Here is a 13,179-nt window from a genome sequence, read left to right as displayed (position 1 = left end):
CCTAGCTGGAAATGGCAGTACATACCTGTAATCCCTTTAGTTCAGGAGGCTGAAGCAGGAGGATTGTGAGTTCAAAGCCAGCCTCAGCAAAAGCGAGGTGCCAAGCAATTCAGTGAAACCCCGTCTCTAAATAAAATACAAAATAGGGCTGAGGATGTGGCTCAGTGGTTGAGTGCTCCTGAGTTCAACCCCCAGTACCCAAACAACAACAACAACAACAAACCTAAAAGTAAATAGCAGAAAGAGCAATAGAGTACATGGAAGGGAACTGTGGAAGAGAGGAGGAGAGAGAAAGGGGAAATGCTAGGGGCTGAATTAGAGCACATTATATTCCGTGCATTCTGGTGTTAGAAGTAAAGCTTTTAATTCTTTACTATTGAATATGGTGTCTAATATGTATTTTGGGTAGATATCTTTTATCAAGTCCTTGTCCCTGTATTTACAAATTCATGTAAAGTTTTAAAGGAATTCTAATTAAAAACCTAATAGGAATTTCTGGAAAGCTTGACACTTAAAAAAAATGTATAGGAAAGAATAATCAAGACAACACTGAAGAAAAAGAAAAATATGTGGCAAGATGGCCTAGTAATTATTGAAACCAATTATCAGGGGAAAAGAAACTTATTTCATAAATTATAAAAGATCAATTAACTAATAATAGGAAAGAAAATTTCCTAAGGTTTTGTATGCCTTCAAAATATATGAAGTAAAAAATGACAGATCTGATATAGTTAAATCCTCAGTTTAAACTAGAGATTTCAATACCTTGCTCTCATAACTAACAGAATACATGGGACAAAAAATAATCATGTAAAGACATAGAATACTTGAATAACACTAGTTGCTGACTTTACATAATTGTGATTTACAGAAAAATTTACCCCAAACAATGAAATTCACAATGTACAAAGTATGGTTACCAAAATAAACCATCTTCTGGGCTACAAATAGTCAATAATTTAAGAGGATTCAAATTGCATGATATACATTTTCTTAACATAATGCAATTAAAATAGAAATTAATAAGAAGATACTGGAAACTCTTAGGAAACTGTAAAAGAAATTTCCAAATAACCTGTGATTCAAGAGAAATTAGGGGTAATTAGACATTATTTTTGAACTGAATATAGTAAAATGTTTTAAAAATGAGATGTCAATTATATTTGTAGTGTTATTATTAAATTGGGTGGTGAATTGAATGCTCTTATTTGTTATTATGCTTTATTATATCTTACATATAAATACAATTAAAAGATAATGAAAATAAGAAATAAACAACCACATAAAAAATCTTCTTGAAGAAAGACTTTATAGATATAATCCAAAGTAGATTTGTACTAGATATATTCAGGTGATAAATTTCAAGCTTTAGAGAAAGACAGGCATTAATTTTTAGACTACATTAAAGAAGTCACAAGATAAATTAATGTGTTGCTGCTGTTATTAAAAAAATTGTCTTCAAATAGCACTGAAAACCATACCACATCCCATGGTTGTTGCACATTCAGGTTCTCTGTGGTCTTTGTCAAAGAATAGAAAATGAACATATGTGCTCCATGCAGTTGCTTGTATCATTAGGCATCAAAAAAAAAAAAAAAATCCACAGCATCTGCAATTCCCTGTTTTAATTAGATCCTGAAGTAATGGCTGCAGCTGAGCCATTTATTGCTTCTGTAAACGAGAGCCAGTAGAGGGAAGATATTTTTTCCTAACATCACTTCTGTAAAGGTAATATTACAGCAAAAGCATAGGTGGAACAATTTAGAGTGAGGAAACTGGACTGCCCTTTGATGTCATGAAAGCCACTTAGAATCAGCGTGTTCAGCTTCTAGTAGTGACAGTCAAGGGGTGGAACAGAGACTAATCCATGGTGTGAGAGCAGTGAAAATCCAGATTTTACTAAAGTCACCAAAGGGCCATATCAGTAAGTATCAGTCACTAATACAGTTTTTTTAAAAAATATTTATGTTTTAGTTGTAGTTGGACACAATACTTTTGTTTTTTTATTCACTTATTTTTATGTGGTGCTAAGGGTTAAACCCAGGGCCTCACATGTGCTAGGCGAGTGCTCTACCACTGTGCCACAACCTCAGCCCACTAATTCAATTTGTATCCTAATAAAATGAATATTTTTATCCTTAAAACATATTATAGTTTAGTAAGACATATTTTTGAAATTGTGCATGTAGAAAATTTTTGCTGAGATAAAGTCCTCAATACAAACACATATTCAATTATTATTAACTTGTCTGAATTTTATATCAAGTTAACGGTTAAATGTTTTTATCACTGGAAATTGAAAATTATTATTAGGGATATATATATATATATATATATATAACATATATATGTATGTATATGTTATATATACTCTTTTAATAATTAGTTTTATCATCAACTTTTTAGCATTATAGAATGTTGGTTGCTCAAAATCCTTATGTATATTTTCCTTCTTTTTTTGTGTGTATGTTGCTGGGGATTGAACCCAGGGCTTTGTGCGTGCGAGACAAGCACTCTACTCCAACTGAACTATATCCCCAGCCCTATTTTCCTACTTCTTGATGACTAAAGGGTAAACAATCCTTCTTTATTCATAATATTGGCCAACTTCACTTTTGTAGAATAAAATCTTTCCTTTTAGAAAATATCATATCAGAAAGGATTATAGAGGAGAGTTTGCTTATTGTTTACAGAATAGATCTTTAAAAACTTTGAATATTGACTGTAGCACAGAAAAACGAGGTTTTCATAATATTAAATGAGACCAGAAAAGCATGTCAGATTTATAAAACCATTTGTTCCTACAAAACTACACAAGTGGAAGGCTTTTGAAGAGGGTTGGCTTGAAGCACTTCATTATTTTGAATGCTGGATTAATGTTCATAGTTTTCCGTTGCTCACTTTTATGTGGGGGCTGGTCTGAAACACGGTATATTATGCAATGGTTTTGTCATGTATTGGTGATGATATTAACAGTCTAGTGCTAAACAGGTTCTGAGGAAATGAGGAGGGAAAAAAATGACTTACTATATTTACCCTGAAACAAGATTCAATCTGCCACTGTATTTAATGCTATATTTTTCATTATCTCACAAGCATATGTTGAAACTGCTACAGATGATGAAGTTAGCTGCTGGGCAGAGTTATCATCAATGCTTTCCATCTTTATTTTAATAAGAGGAATGAACAAATTGTTTGTGACCTTTGTCAAGGGCTTCGTGGAAGACAAGATAGCTAACCACAAAATCACTAGCCTGGAGCCCTACTGAATATTCAAAACCTCCTTTCCTAGAATAAAATATCTTATAATAAAGCCATTGTTTATTGTTTCTGATATAGCCCAGCTTTCAAAAAAAAAAAAAAAGGTCTAGAAGCAGAGTTAAATTTATTTTCTTTAAAAATACTGTATGTATAATAGTATTTGTAAGCGGTCCTGTACTATTTGGAGGGAAAACATTTTCTTGAGGTTGCTACATTCTTAAAAATAATAATAATACCTGCAACTACTTAAGACCTTGAAATCATAGTTTAACCTGACATATTTGCAAAACCAAGCCTCCTGGTTTAGGTGGAATCATGATGTCTCATAGTAATAGCAACTTCTACTGAGAGCTTACCACTGATGCTGAGTTAAGCTCCTTACTCATTATTACACACAATTCCGACTCTGGAAATAAATCCTGTGATCATCTCTGTTTTATAGATTGGCAAATTGGGCAGAAAAAGACAAAGTAACTTAACCTGAGAGCACCCGGTCAATGTTGGAGATCAGATGATCAAGGTAAGATGCAGAGCACTGGCTCTGGCTGCCTAGTTACTGCTCCACACTGAAGGCAACTGTTGTTTCCAAGCTGCTGTCTTTTGGGATGATCTTGGTCATTATATAAATGATACATCTGGTAATTCTGGCTTTTAAAAAGATGAGAGAATACAAAAAGGTTTTGGCTTCTGCAATGTATACTCTCTTTATCTTACTAAATTCTAAGAGCAGTGGATAGCCTATGTTTCCCAGTAGAAAGATTGCATTTTCCACCTACCGTTATCATAACACATCTCTAGTTTGAAAAAACAAAACATCTATTTTTGACATATTTTTGGTCGTATATGTGAACCAATATATTTTAGATGGCATTTACTTTATAGCTATCACAAAATCAAGAAGGCCTAGGTTCATATAGGCAGGTGCTTGCAAGGTTAAGCCCCTCATGTCTAAGTGGAAAATGGCCATTATCCTTTACTTTAACTCTGGGTATGGAACAACTCAATCTACAATAAAGAGAAAATGAATATTTACAACTGCTCTGTGCCTATCAGATCCAGGAAGATTACTAAAGAACATTCAAGTAACACATCTGAAATTTGCTTTTTTGTGTGCTTACTTTCTAAATTTTATTTACCTGTTACAAGCAATTTTTTTTAAACTAAGGGCAGTAGTTTATTCTTCTAAATCGACTATAGTTACTTACATAGGTGAAAATAGAACTTATTAGAAAAAAATCAGTTCCATATTTTAAAGTCTCACTGAAATTTATGAGTGATTTTTAAATCTTGATTAGAAACAAATATTTGAGTGGTGGTGATGCATTAAATTATTATTATTATTTTTGACACATGCTACACAAAGCATGGTTAGCCAACTGGTAACAATATCTAACAGTTTGTTAAGAGCCCATAATGTGCTAGGGTGCTTGCCCCAGAATATAAATCAACACATTGCTACTTTATTGAGAATGTTGTGTAATGAAAAGGAAAAAAATAGCTGAACTAAGTAGTATGCTTCTAACATATTTGATTTTCATTCCCAGAATGGTACTTAGAATAGGAGTGCTGTGGGTCATTTTGAAACTAAACTTCACAGTTTAAAATAATTTTTCCTGTTAGTCACTTATTACTGTATTTGTCAAAACCTTGGTAAGAACATGAAGCAAACCTCAATAATATTTCTCAAATGTTCTCATATTCTTACATTGAACAGTTACTAATAGTCCTGATATCTCTTAATAAACACATTATCAATTGTTGAGTTGTTTTTGTTTTGGTGCTAGGGATTAAACTCAGAGGCACTTGACCACTGAGCCACATCCCCAGCCCTATTCTGTATTATATTTAGAGACAGGATCTCACTGAATTGCTTGGCACCTCCCTTTTTCTGAGGTTGGCTTTGAACTCGTGATCCTCCTACCTCAGCCTCCTGAGCCAGCGCCACAGTGCCTGGCTCAATTGTTCAGGTTTTAGAACAAAGAACTCTGAACCAGAAAACATGACTTGACTTCTCCTTAAGCTAGTCACTTATTGCTCAATCTTCTTATGCCTTTATTTCTTTTTAAAACAATAACAAAATAACTTTTTGTTTAAAAAATAAATGATAGTAATTTCTTCTTTAAATATTCACATAAACTGCCATTTAAAAATTCAATAAACACTTCCATATTATCATTTCATAGACACCCAACTCATTAGTAAATAGGGATATTTCAAGAGCAATATTATGAACCAATGTCTTGAGTTTGCCCAAATTACATGACTAAAGCCTCTGACACTGAATTTCAATCATATAATTTTATGTACGTGCATCTGTTAGTTGAAAAATTGAATATACACTGTCAAAATTTTTTAAACTGAAAGCTGTTTTGTAACATATTTTAAATGAAAAAATGGAATACAGTGTTATTCTCTTAGTTTGTTTCATTCTTGTTTGTTTTTTTTTTAGCTTCAGCAAAGAATTCCTGTCACAACATTAAAGAAATATGGACAGTCTTCAGCGTTGCAATTGATAATGAACAAATATGAAAATAAAACCATGGTTAATCACAAAAGACAGAGAAAGAAATTAGGATTTTGGAAATGAGGAAAATCAGTAAGTAGTCACTTACGTAGGAGTAGCACGGTTGGAACAATGCCATCAGTCCAACTTGACCATCCTTAAGTCTGGCATATAAATGACACCTCTGTGTAGGTTCACCATACTGGATTCCTTTGAATGATTTGACCTAATATGAACATGATACCTCTTTTCTACTCTCTCAAATCTTCCAGCTCTATTTTTATTGATCATTATTCAGCTTTAATTTGGGTTAGCCTCTTATGTGCTACATATGTATCTTTATATCCATGACCTCACTCCTAGGAATATATTTGTGAGAGAACAGGATAAATTGCAGTCCTGATATGAACTGCCTCTCAGGGTGGCATGCCTACATGCTTTGCCTTGGGCTAATGGGCAGGACTTGAACAGATGTGATAGAAACTCTCACTGCTGTTTTATCAGTTAATGTTGATTGACTGTAATACTATAGTGGCTGCTAGAAGAAATTTGCAAAGGAAAAATGCCTCTTGAGAGTAGTAATATTTATATGCCTTAGACTTGCACAAAGAAATTTTGAAAGAAGGAATGGTTACTGAAAGTGGCCTCCTACTTTGCATATCCTTTTAAACTTGTTTGTAAAATTTTAATTGTACAAACTTATGGTGTACAGTGTCATAATTCAATATGTGTATAAGTGTGTAATGATCAAATCAAGATGGTTAACATTTCCTTTTTCTTAAAAAACTTTTGTAATTCATATATAATAATTGCACATATTTATGAAATTTATATGTCTTCATATACTGTCAAAATTACTAACTCTGTCTTTTGCTGTGGGAAAGAAGTTGGGTTACACTTAGGTAGAAACCATTATTAAAGGAGTAAATGTGATACAAATCAATAGGAATGAACTTTGGAGTTAGGAAGGCTAACTCTGAATTACTCATTGGGAAACCCCAGACAAACTTCTTTGAGACATTTGTGATTAGGTGTCTAAAACTAAGGCTATGAATTTCTTCATAAGATTGTTTTGAATATTTTAAGAAAAAATTACATTAAAGACAGAATAGGTACTCAAAGGCATTAGTTGATCAATTAATGCTTAAATATGTTTTTGTCTAGATGAAAATATATTCATTCTTGTTTTATAAATATAATTCTGACCTTTGTTAATGTATTGAAACTATTGCTACATCTCAATGTGGGGGCTTTATTCATTCATTCATTCATTCATTCATTCATTCACCTTGCAAATTCAATGTCTATGTGTATACACAAAGAAAAGTGTGCTCATGGGTGCTCACTCCCACATTCACCTTTAGATTCTGATACTTTGTGAAATTTCTGAAGCCAATTTAGTTTTTCTCCATGTTTATGAATCACAGAATAAGCAACTTTGATTTCGAGTCTCTATCTCATGACATTTGTTTGGATGATTAACTTGATATAGCAGCCACTAACAATGCAATCTGCCAAATGGTTCTGCATTCCTTTGTCTGCTCTGAGTAGGTCCATGTTGGCTAAAGAATCAGGAAAGAAATTTCTAAAATTTGATTTTCTTTTGTAAAAGCAGGTTGGCTATATTCCAAGGGAGCAAAGCCAGATTGTCTTTGGAAATTGAAACTAAAACTCTGCTCTTGTGATCAGAGACCTGAGTGCTATGATTCATTAATACTATTTTGATATCCAGTACTTGAAAAATACTCTGTATGAACAATTGGGGAGTCTAGCAAAATAGTTTTGACATTTTGCTAACATTAGTGCTTCAACACTGAACCATCTGCTAGAGAGTTCCAAGTCTGAATGAAAGGTGTAAACCTGGATTAGCATCGATATGTTTTTTTATCAAGTTTGGCTTATTCTCATCTCACTGGATGTTTTCCAGGTCCCTTTGGAAGCCAAGATTGCCATTGTAGAGTGCAGTGCCATATGTTAAGATTCATATGACATATTACCTAAAAGTCATGAATTATTATACCGTGTCTCTTTACGGAGCTGTGATTAGAAATGTTTATGTAAATGTACCTCCAAAGAAAAATGGTACCCAGTGTTGGGCAACAGTTTGCATGGTAGCACTGAGATTCCCTGCCTCCATCAGAGTGTATCTCAAAGACAGTCTAATCCTGGGATAATGAAAAACCAATACCTTTTTCTGAATGCACTGATTTTGGACAGGGGAGAACAGATTAGAGAGCTATTAGGAATAAGCCAATAACTTCCTTTACAAAGCAATAAAATCACCAAGAAAAGTGAAATGACTCTAAAGCTAACCAAAATGACTGTGTCTGAGGGAAAAATTTTAAAAAATGGCAAAATAACATGTCATGCTACTAAAAAAATGAATGTCAATGTTTTTTCAGTTTAATATTTAAAAACATGTGTATATACACATATATATGCACATATGAACAATTATTTATCCACATACACAAACATATGCATTATAATTTCTAATTGGTAATTAGATAATATAGGCTATAAATGGAACTTGACATCTTTTTCTCATGTTATTAAAGAAGTGAATTAGTAGAGCTCATCTTGAGATCTGAAAACATACATACATAGTACTTTGGTTTTTAAGGGCTTTGAACTGCTAGCTCTTCTCTTTATGTACAAGTAGAAGAAAAGTATTTTGAGCTAGAAGCAATAGACTTGCACAGCTTCAACTCTGTTTTCTTACTCTAGCTCCTCTCCTAGAAATTTGTTATTGGTTAATACAGAGATGTTAGACTAAACTTGGGTAGAAGGGATATTTCTGTTTTCTAATGTTTTACACTCTGTGTTTTCTAACTAATGTTCTTAGATACTGTGTATTTTTGTATTTTTTTATAATATCTGGAAACACAACACTATGACATTTTGTGATAAATCATTTTTTTGATTAATTCCTGATGTTCAAAGAAAATTCTAGTCATAATAAGAAACAAAGATAAGGTGGTAAGATTCAAATTATTTAATTGTCCAAATATGTAACATTTGTTACATATCAATAGCACAGTATAGTAATGAAAGATTGATCAAGATTAGTAATTAGTAATCTAAATTACCTATAGGAGATATATATTTCTATACAAAATAATAAATAACTGATTTTTGTCAGGAACATTTTCTATGTATTTTATGAGTGACCTAATAATACATTCAAGGATAAGGAATATTCTCAGATATGACCACTACAAAAAATTCCATATCTTAAGAAATTATATGGAAATAGGGTGTTTTATACATATATATGTAAATATGTTCATTTCAAATAGTTATAAAATTAATATCTACACCAAAACTTGCTGGCTTGTATTTTATTAGCTCCAATTGAACTTAGTGGGCATGTAGTCAAAGCTCAGTGTCACTGTGGGATCAGCCACACGTGATTATGTGTGGGATCAGCGGGATCGGCTGTCACTGGTTTCACTGACATCTGTCCCCACAGTGAGACAAGCTGCAGCATGAATTATTGAAGACATACACATGCAGATCTGTGTCATGATTATGCCAAATAATACATTTTGCCACACTCTTGAGAGCTGAAAGAAGTCATGGTCAACATCATCTTTAACCCCTTTTGACAATCTGCTACCATATTATAGATCTACAAAAAAACACAACACTATGACACTTTGTGATAGGCTTTTGTCTCAGATATATATGAAAAACAATCCTCTCTCCCCACTGGAGAGTTTTTATCTGCTCTCTTTAGCAGATACTTGCTAAATGATTTGAATATACTCGTTTCAATAAACAGATGATTAATATCCTAAAGTTAAATGATTTAAAACAGAATTAGTCTCCTCATTTGTAGAGTGATTCCACTTTGGCAGATTGGTGGATGTTTCTTGACTAAGGAACTATTTCTATTTGAAGGAACTTGAAGCAGTTTATAAAAAAATAAATGTTTGTATCAGTAATCTCTTAAAATTATTGCAGAATTTAAAAAATATGATTGATATTCTTATCTATCAGGAAATATACTCCAGAGTAACAAATAAAGGATCTGTCTTTTGAAAATTTTGTACTTTCCTGTAGCACAGTTTATATATATATATATAAACACACACACATATATATAAACACATACATACACACACATATATATACATACATATACATATGTGTATATATCTTATATTATCATATGTATATACCTTTATTTATTTATTTTTATATGATGCTGAGGATTGAACCCAGGGCCTCACACTGGCAAGGCAAGCGCTCTACCACTGAGCTACAGCCCCAGCCCTAGCAGTGGTATTATAATACAATCTCCAACCCCACAAAAAGGTACCTAACACTCAGTTTTATCAATATATTTATACATTTTGATATTAACAGTTGGATGATACATACATATTTATAATATTGGAACAAATTATATTGCTAGTGATGTTACTATTTAATTGAATGATTCATATAAAACCTGTGGGTCTTGAATAAGTTACTTAACTTCTGTGTGTCTCAGTTTACCCAGCTTTGACCCAGGAGCCTTATGTATTCTGCCAGCATCTATGAAACTATAGTGATCTAATGTGTTAGATTTCAAGTACAGTAAAATCTCAGACCCTCACAATTCTTTGTGAATGTGTCTCTGACTCCAGAACTTCTTTTAATATATGTGTGTGAGGGAGGGTGACTTTGAAATGGAGGAATTAGAAGGCAAGAAAGAATGCTTAAGGATAGTCTAAGTTTGCTGTCCACTACTGCCCATGCCAGGATGCCCTTAAGGGAAGATGTAAATGTGGTACAAATCTGAGGTATTGGCAACAGCAGTATCTTGTGGACAGATCCAGGGATCAATGTGTATTCCTACACCTTTTAACCTGGGCTCCCACGCTGCACAACAATGGCTCCTGATCCAAGTAGCTTTAGTAAGGTCTTTGACCATTACCCAGAAAACTGCTTGCTTTACTTCTGACCTGCTCCCATCTATTTATTTTCCATTTAGCTCCTAGGTCTTGATAATAGGATATGCTTAACCCAATTTCTTCATTTCGTACTTGTTGCTTTTCTAATGATGAACATAACACATTTTGCTAAAAGCTGTCCTTTCATTTCTTTCTTAGGTAGTGTGATATATAATTAATTTTTTGGTACCTAGTATGTATTTGTCCTCACCCTCCTATTTTTTCTGGTAAAAATATCAGACTTTTTCTCTTTTTTTTTTTGGACTAATCACTCTCCTCTCATTCTCAGCCATGTAAATGGGTCAAATCAATCCTATCCTAAACTTCAAGGTTGGCCTATAATTTTTTTAAATGAATAAGTATATATTTATCCCCATTTCTCTAGTGATTCCAAGGAAGACATATAATGAGTAATTAACACTGATTCTCAGGTAATCTGCTGGTTATGCTGAGCCAGGACCTGATGGATCTGAGTAAGGAGGCTGAAACCACTAACAGGCATGGGCGGGGAGAGAGTAGACGGGATCGGGTAGGGAGAGGAGACAGAGAAAGAGAAACAGGTTTCTAGTCACAGAATTTTTTTCTGCTGGTCAAAATTTATTACCTGATGCTATTGATGGACTTTTCATTCAGGTGATTTTATAAGCTTTCTTTCTTTGCTAGGTTTTATGTTACAAGTAAAGAAAAATATCAAGTTAATAGTGACAATATATAATGCCCTTGATCCAGTCCTTTGGGACCCAGATCTTGGTATTGATTTAGTTGTCCTGACTAAGTCTAAACAGATCCTTCAAATAGGTGTTTTTCATGTTCTATTGTTCTGTGCAGAAACTTTTGAAGAGATGTTTAAAAAAATATGGAAATAGGAACAGAGTACAAGTGAAAAAAGGGTTACTGGGGAAAACAAGTTGACCCAGTAAATCCATATTGCCTCTGTCTTGGCGTGGATAAAATTTTGGAGCCCATAAAGTTGGTCATATGACTTTTTTTGTCTATATTCATTCTGTGACCTCTGTCTCCTTATATCCTGCTTAGCTGCCAGGTACTTAATTCTCTCTCTCTCTTTCTGACCTTTTTACTGAAGATTTCATTCACTTTAAGCATTGGTTCTTTGTGTGTGTGTGTGTGTGTGTGTGTGTGTTCTCACTTGGGAAGATATCAAAATCTTTCCTTTTTATGACTTAGTATGATAAAAAGCAATAACAAAGACGTGGCATCTTAAAGAACTTTGTAGAATTCAGGCATTCCTTTCCTTTTACAACTTTGATTATAATCCAGCATGGGGTTTGATGCCCCAAATATTCACATAATTGCATTTAAACAAAACCTTGCATATAGTGTAAAAGGAATTATTTCTCTAAATCTTATCTATTATTCATAAAGTCCCAGGTTAAGAATTCCTTCACTAAGTTATATAAATGACTGATGGTAGTTTCACTAGTTAATCCCTCACCAAATTATTTTTAGTCAAATGTGAGAATTTGAAAACAAGACATTGCTTTAATTGTGTGCCTTTGTACACTATTCAGTGGTTGATATAAGGTAGTCTAGACGGAGGCATCTCCCTGTCTTTCCTGAAATCACACTGATCAGGCCTCATCTACTCTATTCTTACTAGCTCAGTTTATGACACTACATATCAGTGAGGATCAGGGAGCTAGTTTCTAGTCATATTAAAATAATGGTCTTCTGGAAAAATGTAGCAATGCATTACATTAATAATATAACAATCCTGACCGAAGCAAGCAGATTTGTCTCCATGGAATAATTTTCCCATTGTGTCCCATTGTTCCCTTGGATACTGAAAACAAAATAAACATTGAAGAGGGTGTTTCTTTTCAAACTCAAAGAATGGAAGGCACAGTTAGCTGATTTAACTGGATTGTGTGAATTGCTAAGACTGTATGTGTATGAAGTTGTTTTGTGTCATCATAAGAGGAAAAAGATGGGAATCTACCTTACTGTGCATATTTTACAATCTAGGGTATTCATTTTTTTTTTTTGCTCTACAATTTGGTTTTAGAGCATATCATATATGCCATTCTCTATTTTTTGTCTATTTTTTCCTGCACTTTTTACTGGTATATTATAGTTGTTCATGATGGTGGACTTTGTTGTTACATATTTGTACATGCACACAATAGACATTCTTTAAATATTATTTCCACACAGTGGCAATATAGTTTTTCTCTAAATATTGAAGCAATCTGAGCTATCCTTGAATTTTTGAGGGCAGAGTAGATCAAATTGAGAGGTAGAAATTTTTACAAAGAATTAATTCTCATTTAAATATGATTATAGAAAAGTCATATTTCAAAGCATCTATGCCTCTCTGCTCTCTGCAAGTTATAATATATGGAAAATACCTGCATTATTTGTAGTTGATATCCTTGTCCCCCCAATGTTAACTTATTTATGAGTATGCAAATTTTATGCAAAATTAAGAGACTCCCTGGGGGTATAGCATTCTACTGT

The sequence above is a fragment of the Marmota marmota genome, unplaced genomic scaffold (assembly GCF_001458135.2).
Source record: "Marmota marmota marmota unplaced genomic scaffold, marMar, whole genome shotgun sequence".
Classification (NCBI taxonomy): domain Eukaryota; kingdom Metazoa; phylum Chordata; class Mammalia; order Rodentia; family Sciuridae; genus Marmota; species Marmota marmota.
Note: the sequence above shows the minus strand (reverse complement) of the source record.